Genomic DNA, 14,543 nt, shown 5'->3' with positions numbered 1-14,543 from the left:
GGTAAGCCAGAAGATAAGGAAGATAAGAGACTCTGGGACAGTCTGGGAGATGCCTACAGTTCACTCCTAGTCAGCTCAGAGACAGACAGATAAACTTCTGGGAGACTTTGGGCAAGTGACTTCATCCTTGAAAGTCAGTTTCCTTATTTGTAAAGAGGGAATAATAACAACAACAGCAATAATAGTTCCTACCTTGAGAGATGGAATAAGAGAAGAGATGAAGCATAGAATCAACCTAGTACAGTGCCTAATGCTTCGTAAGTGATCAGTAAAGCTTAGCTAATATTATGATTTATTTATTTTTATCCACATCCCATCACTGAAACTATTCAAGCATCCTTGGCTGGGATATTTTTCAGGCCCTGGAAAGATGGTTAAAGTAAATGGCCTTCAAGAGCTTTTTCCAGCCCTGGGACTTCCCCGGTGGTCCAGTGGTTGGGAATTCACCTTCCAATGCAGGGATGAGGGTCCGGTCCCTGGTTAGGAAACTAAGACCCCACATGCATGTGGCAAGAAAATAAATCATTTTCCCAGTCCTGAAATATTGTGTTTATAGCAGGCAGACCTGTAGCTTCTGAGCCTGCAATGTCAGCGCACACCCCGCTTCTCCCCACCCCCTCCCTAGAGATACGCTGCTCTCCCCTTTCAGAGCCCAGCTCCTGTTTACAGGTCTCTTCCTTCCAAATCTGGAATCTCAGACATTTCCTGGAGCTGTTCCCGGAAGACCAAGGCCAGGCTCTGGGGGCTCAGCGGAAGAATGTCCAGCCTTTGTTCCCCATTGTTCCTGGCCAGCTCCTTTGTGGGGCCCCTAACCCAGCCCACTGCCTCCCTTCCTCCCCCATCCCAGCCTGGCCTCCACGCCAGCCCCAGTCCCAGCCCCAGACTTCACAGCCTGAAAGAGGAAGGCCTCCCTCACGCCTTCTTCTCCCCTCAAATGCAGAACAAGTCTGATTAAGACAATCAGGGCAAGAGAACACTGTTCTCTACAAAATGGGCATTTCCAAGGGGGTAAAGAACAAACAGTGAAACTAACAGAGTGTCAGAGCTGGGAGAATAGGGATTGGTGTCAGAGAACAGAGTTTGGTATTTCAGAAGTGGAGGAGCAAAGGGAAGTGATGAATTCCATGGGGCATGCAGGGTATATGTGTGCCAGGCAGAGCAGAGTAGAATTTATGCGGTCAAGGATCTGTGGGGTCAGCATGAGCAAGGGGGTATTCAGATGGACAGTGAAGGCAGCCAAGGATGAGCAAGGGTTAGGGAAATTAAATAGCTTTGCCTAGGCTTCAGAGACAAAGCAGAGCAGGCCTTTGACCTTGCCTCTAACCTGCCTCAACACTGCCCTGACTGTGCGTGCCCTGACTGCCTGATGCGAGTGCAAGACTTGTGGCACCGTAGATAAGATAGGGGACAAATCTTGAAATTTTTGAGTCCTTGGATGGGGGCTGGTCAACCAAGCCCCAGGCTTAACAGCACTCCAAGTTTTACAAGACAAAACAAACAGCATTAACAAGAAGCCAGAGATGCAATTTGCTCAGATTGATGATGATATCAGTTTGCATCCTGGAATTATAAACGGGAACCCCAAACCGCAATCTTTGGAGTCTCATACTGAGCGGATGAGCTGCCTGGGACCTTTTCCCAACTGGGACTCCAGATGTGCTGTGACATGGGACTTCCCAGCGCTATTTGAGTCTGGATGTTGGTCAAAACCCAATTTGGTGATGTATCCTCTGCTGTTTCTATTTCGCTTTTCTTTTAATGTTACTATATTGAAAGTAAGCTAGGTGATTCTCTAATAAATATTGGTATTATTTATTTGTGTATAACAAGTGGCTTATTTTGTTAACATAACCTTTGAACCTGAGGCGAAACTGAAAACTTTTGGCAAAACGAGAAGGAAAGGTGGATTTACTGCCATCCAGCCAATTTGGGATTTCCTAGGTGCAGAGCCCCCTAAGCCTGTCTGACTCCGTGACTGTCTGCCCTGCAGGAATGCTGCCTTAACAGTTCTCTCTAGTCTCTTTGGCTTATATATCAGACTTAGGGAGACTAACCAAGTTCTCTCCTAATGATTTAATGGCAGCTTGATTTGACTCACATCTCTACATTCTAGAAAGATGGTGTCCTTCTCTCAGGGAAAAGGACAAATCTCAAAGGAATTCAGATTCATGACTAGGTGGTCCTCAGGTGGGTAGGAATGGGCAGGTGACTCAGGAAAAAATGCCTGGAGGCTCTGCAGCTGGGGGAGGACTCCCTTGCCCCACAGTCACGTGACCTCTCCCTAGAGATGCTGTCAGCACAGCCTCTGCATTCCCAGACTCTGCAGACCCAAGTGCTAAGAACTGATGGGGATTGAAGGGTCCCTTCACTCTGAGCTGTTCCTTCAGATATTAAGGCTTTCTCCTCTCTCAGTTTAAGCCCCCAGGGCCCTCAGGGATCGCTGGAGTGAAGGCCAAGGGGACTTCCCAATAGCAAGGCGTGTCTGGATGGCTCTCAGAGACCGTGATGCTCATTTCCAGCAATCTGCCCCCCACCCCGCCCCCTGGCATCCTGATTGTCTCATTCCCACACACTAAGGAAGAGCTGACCATGTGAGTCATGGTAATGACGTTGGTGGATGGGAGCTGCCTCCAGCTATCTCGAGGAGGCTCTACTTTGGGACCCTGGTGATGTGCTGACCAGTGACACTTTAAACAGTATCTTTCTTACCCCCTGGTTTTAGAGTTTTGTGTTTTCGTAACACTTTAATTGCTTGTAAGAGGGAAGCGAGAGGAGAGAGATTATAAGGTGCTCTTTATAAGGACCTTCCAGAGGACATTTCTTACTACCTCCGGCTCCTGGCTTCTCTGGCTTCCTCTATGTTTTCTGAAAATGAAGCCAGCACTCCTATTGACCAGGCTGGTGGGGTAAATGGTACTAATTCAGGTGGGATTGGATGTTTCAGTCTTGGTTCCACCACTTACTGGCAGAGGGACCTTGAATAAGTCACATAACATCTCTGAGCCCCACTTTCTTCATCTATAAATTTTCTGTATGAGGTTTGAGGACAGTGGTGCTATGAAAACACTAGGCATGTGTTTAAACCAGCCCTTGAGTGTTCTGGAAAGGGTATAGCCCCTCGCTGACCACTAGAACCATAGCCCTCACCACCCAGGACACTCTCTTTGGCCTTGAGATCCTACCCTTTCTGTCTTCTTGTTTTTGGTTTGTTTCCCTCTTTGTGTGAGTTTGGTCCCAATTTCCAAATCCTCCATTCCAAGATGCCAAAGGTCGGAGGGAAGTTGAGACAAAAGAGGAGACAGGAATGATCTCCTCTTAGCCAAAGGGGAAGTTGCCCAGACATCACTTCACTGGCTCAGCTTCTGTCCCCTCATTCCCAGGCAATTTCAGTGTCCATGTGGAAATCACGTCTAATACTCTCAACTCCACAGTTTCTTGACTTCCTTAGCACCAGTGTCTGCGAGTCACATCTAGATCACACATTGGAGATTGGACCAAGTGGAGATTTCAAAGGCTGTTGATGTCACTATTTGTCTGCTCTTGTGTCCAAGAAGAAAAAGAGACCAGAGCAGTTATTGTACTTTGTGTTCAGCTTGTCAGTGCCTACCCCCCCACCCATCCCCCAGCTAACCCAGCCAAAGAAAAGACCACCGGGAACACACTTGTTGTTAACATGTTGGGTTTCTTACTCTTTGCAGCTAAGGGCATGCATATCATGGGGTGCCTCAGTAAGAAGGTGCATTCGTTCTCAGTCAAGTCTGACTCTCTGTTACCCCATAGAGTGTAGCCCACCCGGCTCCTCTGTCCATGGGATTTCTCAGGCAAGAACACTGGAGTGGGTTGTCCGTTCTTCCTCCAGGGGATCTTCCCGACCCAGGGATCGAACCTGCATCTCCTGCTTGGCAGGTGGATTCTTTACCACTGAGCCACCTGGGAAGCTCTAGTAAGAAGGTGTCAGAACCTCTTATAAGATTTGGGCTTTGACTGGGTAATAGGAAGCAGAGCTTTGCTCTAAATTGGTTGTTGTTGGGGATCCGGGACAATTCAATGATTCTTTGCAGCTGAACGTCTTTAATAATTTCCTTACTGTGTAGTGTATCAAATGGTTCTTTTTCTTCTTCTTCTGTTATAAACATTACTGCTTGAAATCTTTATTTTATATGTCTCTTAGTATAATTAAGATTTTCTTTACAGAATACCTAAACCTAGTAGTCAAATTTCTGGGTCTGTCTTAGGGCATACAAATTTCAATTTCAGATGCAAATGACAAATTGTTTTCTAAATCACTTGATTGCCCCAATGTCCTTAAAGCCACATCTTCATAATAGTTGGTGGATTTCTTAGTTTTTGACAATCTGGTATGCAGAATAATATTTTATTGTTGTCTTAATTTGCATTTTCCTGATTAAATAATGAAGCTAAGCATCTTTTCAAGTGTTATCCACCATTTGTGTTTTTCACCTGGAAAGTATTTATTTCTATCTATTGCTCATTTTTCTGTTGCTTATTTTTCTTTTTCTCAATAACTTTCAGGAGTTTTATATAGCCTGGAAAATAATTCTCTGTGAATTAGAGATATTGCAAGAACAAGTTTGGCCTCATATTTTCTCTTTCTTTGTGCTGTAACAGATGTTCTTAATTTTTCATAAATATATTTATTAGTATTTGTTTTTATGTTTAGTGCATTTTTTCTGTTTTTGAAGAAAATTTTCTCTATACTAAAATAAGAAAATATTCTCCCATTGTTTCTTCTACAAGTATTCAAATTTTACTTTTAAGTCTTTGATCTATCATGAATTGATTATTTTTTAGGGCTTGAGGTAGGGATATACTGTTTTTTTTCAGATGGTAACTAATTATCCCAGCATGACTTATCGCTTAGTCCCAGTGACCTGCAATTATTCCTTGGTCACACATCAAATACCCATATATACATGTATAGCTTGTTTCATCGGTCTATTTGTCTAATTCTGCACGAATCCCATGCTCTCTCAGTTACTAGAGGTGGATAATGTTTTACTACCTAGCAGAGTGATTCCTCCCCAGTTAGTGTTCAAAACTGTCTTGCCTATCCTTGCACCTTCAGCTTATCAAGTCCTTGAAAGCTTTGTGGAATTGAAATTGAATGCATAGGAAAAACTGACATTTTATAACATTAAGTCTTCCTATTCATGAGCTTGTACACCTGTTAATTTATTTGGGTCTTCTTTATTTTTTAAAATTACTTTTTTTAATATTTATGTATTTATTTTGCTGCATCAGGCCTTCGTTGTGACACATGGATCTTCTGTTGTGGCACTCACACGCTCTAGTTGTGGCGCTGCCTTAGCGGTGCCACTGCTTGTGGGATCTTAGTTCCCTGACCAGGGATTGAACCCGCATCCCCTGCATTGCGAGGCAGATTCTTAACCACTGGATCATCAGGGAAGTCCCTACTTGGCTTTTCTTTAATGTCTTTTAATAAAGTTTCATAATTTGCTCTATATAGATATTGCACATATTTTGTTTAGTGTATTCTTAGCCAAATTGTTAGACCTCCTGTTGAGATTGCTAGCAAAGATAGATGCAAGAATCTCTCCCAACCCGTATGCTTGTCCCTTTGCAATACTAGTTGTCCCTCCCATAAGGAAGTGGAATTTTTTCCCCAACACCCTGGAGTTAGGCTGACCTTGTGAGTCACTTTGACCACCAGAATATAGTGGAAGTGATATGTGGAATTTCCAACTCTACACCTCAAAAGGTCTTGCAGCTTCTGTTCTTGAAACATTGCCCTGAGACTATTATATGAAGAAGCTCAATTTACCCCCATAGAGTAAAAACGAGCTATTCTAGCTGATGCCTAAACCTGCTAGCCAACTATAAGTATCAGCCACCAGACTTGTGAGTGAGGCCATCTTAGGCTCCAGCTGCATTTCAAGATGCCAGATGACACAGTCACATAAATGACCTCATGCGGCACCTGCAAGTGAATTGCCTAGCTGGGTCCAGCCCTACCCACTGACACAAAGAATAGTGACAGAATAAAATGGCTATTCTTTTAGGCCATTCAATGTTGGAGTGGCTTGCTACAGAGCAATAAAGAAATGAGACATTATGGCATTATGTCTAGTAGTTTGTAGATTCCTTTGAAATTTGTATGTAGAAAATTTTGTAATCTAAATGAATTTTTGGCTTTTAAATTTCTCACCTTTATGCATATTGGTTTCTTTTTCTTGTTTTACCAGTACAATGTTGAAACCAGGAGTGAATATGAGTATCTTTGTTTAACCTCTTCATTTTAAAAGGAATATATCTAATGTTTCACAATTAAGAATGAGGCTTGCTTTTTTTTTTTTTTTTTAGGTATTATTTATCAGGTTTTAAAAGTTTTTTGTTTCTAGTTTGGTAACGCTTTTATCAAGTTCTCCAAATGTTTTTTCAGGTATCTAGTTTGTCTCCTTTCATCTGTTAATGTGGTGGATATCATTTAGGAACCTTCTAATTTTAAATTGTTCTTGCATTCCTGGCATAAATATAGTTTGGTTATGATATATATATATCCCTTTTTAACACATTTCTAGATTCCTTTGCTTACATTTGTTTAGGGTATTTTGTATGTATGTTCATGAGATTGGCTCATAATTTTTCCTCTCATATTTTCCTTGTCTCATTTTGTTATCAGGGTTTCACCAGTCTCATGTAATGAGTTAAAGAGTATTCCCTCTGTGTTTATTTTCTGGAAAAGTTTGTATAACGTAGAAATTATCTGTTCCTTGAACAAGTGGTAGGACCTACTTATAAGAGCATTTGAGCTAATGTTTTCTTTGTAGGAGGATTTTAATTTCTTTTTTCTGATTCAAATTCTGTTGTGTATGGGATCCCTAAACTTGTTGATCTTACAACTGGAAGTTTGTACTCTTTGACCAATATCTCCCATTCCCCTACCCCTCAACCCCTGGTAAATACCACTCTACTTTCTGTTTCTCTGAGTTTGCCTTTTTAAAGTTCTATATATAAGTAATATTATACTTATAGAAATATAAATATAGAAAGATATTCATCTTTCTATGTCTGATGTATTTCACTTAGCATAATGCCCTCAAGGTCCATCCAAGTTGTCACAAACAGGAAAATTTCCTTCTTTTTCGTCACTGGATAATATTCCAGGGCATGTGTATACCACATTTTCTTTATCCATTTATCCCCTGATGCATGAATATGGAAACCTAGCTGTTTCCATATCTTGGCTATTGTGAAGAAGACTGAAATGAACATGGGGGTGCAGATATCTCTACATATCTAGATTTCAATTCTTTTGGATATATACCCAGAAATGGGATTGCTAGATCATATGGTAAGTCTATTTTTAATTTTTTAAAGAAGTTCCACACTTATTTTCAGAGTGGTTGTGCCAATGTGCATTCCCATCAATGGTGCTCTGAGGTTCCCCTTTTTATCCGCTCTCTCATCAACACTTATGTCTTCCTCTTTTTTTTTTTTGCTGGTAGTCATTCTCATTGATATGAGGTGATATCTCATTGTGGTTTTGATTTGCATTTCCTGGATGATTAATACCATAGCTTCTTTCTTTTTTTTTTTAATTAACTAAATCCATACTTTATTTGGATTTCCTTAGTTTTTACCTAATGTCCCTTTTGTATTCCAGGATGCTATCTAAGACACCACATTACATTTAGTCATCTGTCTCTCTAGGTTCTTCTTGCCTGTGATGGTTTCTTAGGCTTGCCTGTGTTTTGTTGTTGTTTTGTTTTGAGATGATATAAATTTTTTTCTTTAATATTTTTAAACTGAATTGAGTGCCACAGTTTCTTTATCTAGTTACCGACTAAAGGACATCTTGGTTGCTTCCAAGTCTTAGCAATTATGAATACAGCTGCTATAAGCATCTGTGTGCAGGTTTTTGTGTGGATATGTTTTCAGCTCATTTGGGTAAATACCAAGGAGTGCAGTTGCTTGGTCATATGGTAAGAATAGGGCTTTCCTGATGGCTCAGTGGGTAAAGAATTTGCTTGCAATGCAGGAGACACCGGAGACACTAGTCTGAACCCTGGGTCAGAAAGATCCGCTGGAGAAGGAAATGGCAACCCACTCCAGTATTCTTGCTTGGGAAATTCCGTGGACTGGAGGAGGAGCCTGGAGGGCTACAGTCCATGGGGTCACAAAGAGTTGGACACAACTGAATAACTAAGCACACGGTAAGAATATATTTACTTTTGTTTAAAACTGCCATACTTTTTTCAAAGTGGGTGTACCATTTTGTATTCCCACCAACAATAAATCAGAATTATTGTTCTATATCCTTATCACATTTGGCGTTGTCAGTGTTTAGATTTTGGCCACTCTAATAGTTGTGCAGTGTTGTGTTTTTTTTTTTAATAATTGTTGTTTTAAATTGCATTTCCTTGATGACATATGAGATGAAGCATCTTTTCATGTCTTTACTAGCTATCTGTATATCTTCTTTGGTGAGGTATATGTTCAGATCTTTTGTACATTTTTCAATCAGGTTGTCTGTTTTCTTATTGTTGAATTTTAATTTTGTATATATTGGGTATATTATTGTATATATTAACTTTGTGTATATTGGGTAACAGCATTTTGTTTTTTATATTTCATCAGATATGTCTTTTGCAAATATTTTCTTTCAGTCTGTGGCTTATCTTCTCGTTCTGTTGACGTTACCTTTCAGAAAGCAGGAGTTTTTCATTTTAATGAATTCCAGCTTATAATCATGTCTTCCAAGGATTGTGTCTTTGGTGTTGTAGCTTAAGCATTGCTGTATCCAGGGTCATCTAGGTGTTTTGTTGTCTTCTAAGGGGCTGTGCTTTTTTTTTTTTTTTTTGGCCACTCCATCCAGCATGCAGGATCTTAGTTCCTCGACCAGGAACTGAAACTTGCCGTGAAAGTGAGAAGTCATAATCATTGGACGGCCAAAGAGGTCCCTTCTAGGAGTTTCTAAGTTTGATGCAGATTTAAGTTTTAAAATTTCTATCATAATTTCTTCTTTAACACATGAGTTATTAAGAAGTGTTCTTTTTAATACACAAATGAGTGGAATTTTTATATAACTTTTCACTATTGCTTTCTAATTTAATTAGTGAGCAGAGAATGACGTCTACATGATAACAACCCTCCAAATTTATTGAGATTTATGCCCTAGTCAATGCACATGGTCAATATTTGGAGAATATTTTGTATATTCTTCAGAAGACTGTATATTCTTTCATTGGCATAGATCTTTATATATTTTCAAAACAAATGTTGTGTATTAAACTACTGAAATCTTGCAAATCTTTACTATCTTTTAAAGTCTGTTTTACCAACTGCTAATCGAAGAGATGCTTTAAGATCTTCCACTGCAAAAATAGATTGGCAAATTTCTCTCTGTAACAGTATCAATTTGTACTTCATATATATATATATATATATACATACATACATATATATTTTTTTTTTTGGCCATGCAGCATGTGGGATCTAGTTCCCTTACCAGGGATCAAACCCAGGGCCCCCTGCATTGGAAGAACAGAGTCTTAACCACTGGACTGCCAGGGAAGTCTTTTGTTTCATATGGTTTGAAATTAATTAATTAGATGCACATAATTCAATTTTAGTGTTTGTTTTTGGTGAAAACAAGTCTTGTGATATTATGTAGCTACAGACACTATTGAGGCTTCACTTACAATTCCCCAGAATTTCCCTCTACACTGAAAACTATTTTGTGTGCATACCTGCAACTCTGTTTGAGGAATATATTTGGATACATGAAAGTCAGGCTGGGAGTACCAGGAATTAAGGTCATAGAAGAAGCCCTAAACTAATGATGGATGGAGATTCACTGGATCGACACCCCAGTTTCCTTGCCTCTCAGTGGGAATTATCCTCAAATCTGTTTAACGCCATCTCCCAGGGCTCCCAGCAGCATTGAGCTCCACAGAATTAACTGGTTTGATAACATATCCCTTATTGGTTTTGATCTCTTTGCCGATCCATTTCTTTACTCCTCTACTGATGTCTCCTAAAGTAAACAATTTGCACTCAAATTCAAAGTACCCCATTTATTTCTAGTAACAAAGGAGACATCTGTTTAACAGGAGTGAACCAGGACTGTCTCAGCAGACACAATGTGGGGACATCCTACTATAATGAGGCTTTTGGTCCTAAAGTCCATTTATCTTATATTACTAGCCACCCCCGCTTCCTTTGGCTTACTATCTGCCTGGCACATCTTTTTGCAGCACTGCACTTTCAACTTTTCCAAGTCTTTCTTTGGGATGTGTATCATTTAAACAACATTATAGCTGGATTAAAAAATGCTGTCCATCAGGTTGCATTTTATAATCTATAATTTAGCTGTGTTTCTATCATCTTTTTTTTTTTCACTTTCTATTCTCCCATTTTCTATGCTTCTTTTTTTTTTTCTTCTCGTGGCTTTAAAAGAAATTGAGTTTGTGTTTGTTTCCTTAATCTATCAGTTTGGAACTTATACCAATTCTCTTATTTTCTTCTTTTTGTAATTACCCTGATAATGTTCCCTTGAATACTTAATAAAATCTGAATATCAATATATTAACCACCTTCTCCTCCCAAAAGAATTTAAAGATTTTGGAATAATTTAATTCTGATAACTCTCCTCCTGATTTACATCCTATTATTTTCCTGTATATTATCTATAAGGTTTTGAAAGCCACAAATAGATATTATTTTCATTTTATAAGGTACTATTTAATTTGTCAACATTTTTATTAATTTCTTTTGTCATTATTCTTTCTTCATCTCAAACCTGTCTTTTGGAATAATTTTCCTTCTTCCTAAAATGTGTCTTTAGGAGTTCTTTTAGTGTTGATGGTAAACTGTAGTTTTTGTCCATCTGATAATATATTTTACCCTCATATTTGGAAGACTGTGCTGCTAGGTACAATATTCTGGGTTAATAATTATTTTTGCCCATCATATTGAAGCTACTGTTCACTTTCTAATGATTTCCTTTATTATTGTCTAAATGTGTAAGACCTTTTTCCCTCTGACAGCCTTTAAGATTGCCAACCATAAACTGGCACTTGCCGCCTACCTCTACAAGGATTCAGTCAAGAGACACTGCAGCTGCTAAACCAACATTCCTCTGAGAGGAGTTCAGGGTGAAGATCAGGAATGAAGCACTCTGTGTTCTGGGAAAAACTGGCAGAACAGGTCTTCCAATAGATATTTTCAGGAGGAGATTTTATGAGCTTAATTCTTTATCTTAAAAAAAATGATTTATTTATTTGGCTGCATCAGATCTTAGTTGCAGCACAAGGGTCTTTGCAGCTCATGGACTCTCTAGCTGTGGCATGTGGGCTCTAGAGTGCCCAGGAGTTGGTAGTTGTGGCTCTAGTTGTTCCACTGCATGTGGGATCTTAGATCCCAAACCAGAGATTGAACCTGCGTCCCCTGCTTTGCAACGTGGATTTTTAACCACTGGACTACTAGGGAAGTCCCCATGAGCCCAATTCTTGCATCTCCTAGTATCTTTTAGAAAAGCATTAAAATCATTAACAGAGACATCTGTTCTTCATGACTAGCAGCAAGCCTCTGCCAAAATGTATGCCTGACTGCAGGAATCCCCCCTTTACTAAAATCATGTTACACTCACCTTCCCCATTGCCTCTGCAGCAGTTTCTCAGGGCTGAAATGCTGTTTCCTAGGCTACAGTCCTCATTTTGACCCAAATAAAACTTAACTCACAAGTCTCACACTGTGCATTTTTTTCAGTCAGCTAGATTGTCTCTTTTTCTTTGATATACTCTAGTTTTACTACATTTTAGGTAGGTGTGGAAACCTTTAAAAGTATCTCGTGTGTTAACCTTGAATGTGTATGTTTGTCATGGGTTCTATAAAAGTTTCAGTCATTACTCTCAAAATACTGCCTCTCCTCCATCTCTCTTTTCTCCCCTTTGAGCTCTTGATGAAATGTTAGACCTTTTCATTCTACATGACCTGAGCCTTAATCTCTTTTTCTCATGTATTTCATTTCCTTGTCTGTCTGTGTCTTATTCTGTAAAATTTTTTCAGATCGATTAACTCTCTTCAACTGTATTTAATGTATTTAACCTCTTTATTTACATTTTTATTTCAATAAGTCATATTTTTATTTACAAAAGTTTGATTTGTTCCTTTTCAAACTTGATCACTTTTGATAATGTCTTGTTGCTTGTTCACTTTTATAACAGTGTCTTTTATTTCTTCAAGCATTTCATAATTATTTTATGTTTTATGTATGATAATTCCAATATTTGAAGACCTTGGTGGCCTTAAATATATTACTTCTTACATTTGCTGACTTTCATTCTTGGTGATTTGTTTCCTTCTGTGTTTGATGTCCTTTCCTTGTCAACTCATCTTTGATTGGTCTTAGCCTCTGAAAATTTAAGGAGATGGTTTTCTTCACAGAGGATTTAAATTTTTATTTTGGGAGCCTGGGATGCTACAAACTGGGGGCCAGTACCAACGTAGTCCAGGAGTCTCGGGTTCAAACTCACGCACTTTGCCACTGGCACAAGTCTGATCTTTGTCAGTGCTAACATAAACATCTGTACTGGGCTTAGTTGCTCAGTCGTGTCTGACTCTTTGTGACCACATGGACTGTAGCCTGCCAGGATCCTCTGTCCATGGAATTCTCCAGGCAAGAATACTGGAGTGGGTTGCCATGCCCTCCTCTAGGGGATCTTCCCAACCCAGGGATCGAACCCAGGTCTCCTCCATTGTAGGTGGATTCATTACCATCTGAGCCACCAGGGAAGCCCAATTTAGACACTTGCCCCTGGTTGATCCACATTTTATAAGTGCTAAGAAGTAAGAACTCTACTTACTAAGCATTTTTTACATGCTGCTCCTGTCTGGAATATGTGTCCTTTCATCCTTTTCTTTCTTCCACCCGATTAACTGATCTTTCTAAGACTAAGTCAGGCTTGTTCTCCTCCAAGATACCTTTGCTGAAAACCCCTAATCTGGGTTAGATGCTTCTCTTACATGCTTCTAGAGCAGCTTGTATCTACCTCTGTTATTGCATTTTCCACACTGTATTATGATAATGTTTATTATCTGTGTTCCTCCAGGACACTGTCTCCCCAGCGTCTAGCATACTTCATGGTCCATGAAGACATGTTTACTGAATAAAAGAAAGAACATCAGAATGAATGAATGAGTGTGTGATGATTTTGGAATCAACAATCTGGGATTTCCAGAGAGGGTGAAGGATAATGAAGGAAGATGAGAAGAAAACAGAAAAGGGAAACGACTGGTATTTTTAGGCGATTTGTTGTTCTCCTTGATTAAGTGAAACCAAGTTATCACTTCATTTCATCAAAAGTTTATTGAGCATCCAGAATGTGCTAGGCACTCTGCTAGATGCCAGTAATACAAAGATGAAGATCAAAACAAAACAAAAACAAAACCACTTCCTTGCTCCCCCCCTCCCCCCATTTAAGGCAGATTTGACTTTAGCCTGGGAAGCAGGCCCCTCAGGGATGCAGCATTGGGGATTAGAGTACAGCTTGCCCTCATCTCACCTCAGTCTTCACCCTTGCCTCTCCAGGTTGACTGGGATGTACCTGTCTGAGACCACATCTTTCGTCTCCCACCTGCCTGAGCAACTTGCGGGGGGGTGGGTGTGGGTGTGGGTGTCCCCCCCCCCCCATGCCTTGTCTCCTAGAAAGTGCCTTGTGTCCCTCCCCCCCCCCCCCCCCACCCCGCATGCCTTGTCTCCTGGGGAAGTGAGGGGAGCAGTTCTGGGGTGAGGAAGCAGAGCTGCAAAGGCACACCTGTGCAGATGAGCCTGGAGCAGTGCATAGGGGCAGGGAGCTGGGAGGACCACGACCTGCAGGTTATTGGGGGGAATCAACTGGAAATGCTGCTGCCTTTGGGCTGGGACAAAACTTGTCCCACATGGAGTGGTGGGGAATTGGGACCTCGGGAGTTCCTCTGTGGGATGGTGCAGGGTCCGAGCTGGAGCTCAGGAAGCTGAGGAGGGACCAGAGATGCCTTAGAGGCATCAGGGAAGAGAGGTCAGCACACACAGAAGGCCTTCTTCTCTTGCATCATTTTAATCGCCCTCTCTCTTCACAAGGCAGATGACTGTCTTTCCTCCAAACTGTGCAAGAAGTGGCGGTGGCACAGGCATGGCCTAGCTGCACAGTGGACCGATCTCTCCATATTCTGCAGGTTTGTGTAATTAGAGAGCCTGCCCTGGCCTGTCTCCTGGGCCCTGCATACCTGGGAGCGGGGCAGGTGAGAGGCCGGAGACCAAGGGCTTCATCCGGTCTCTAAGACGCAGTGGTGGGTGGGGAGAGCGATGAGTTACTTCCTCCTTCCACCATTTCTGGGGAGAGTCGAACTTCATCCTCTTAAACCTACGGGAAGCTCAACAACCTTTCCCGGGGACAATGATTGTTTGAAAGGCTTATTTTGTGCAAAGCCAGGGAGAAGCAGTAGATAGGAGGTGTTAAAAGACAGATCCTCACTTGATTTAGCTTTCTCGGTCTGGGAATGAGTGAGGAGCCCCTTCT

The sequence above is a fragment of the Dama dama genome, chromosome 2 (assembly GCF_033118175.1).
Source record: "Dama dama isolate Ldn47 chromosome 2, ASM3311817v1, whole genome shotgun sequence".
In the NCBI taxonomy this organism is placed as follows: Eukaryota; Metazoa; Chordata; class Mammalia; order Artiodactyla; family Cervidae; genus Dama; species Dama dama.
The sequence above is the reverse complement of the archived record's forward strand: the minus strand, read 5'-3'. Positions refer to the sequence as shown.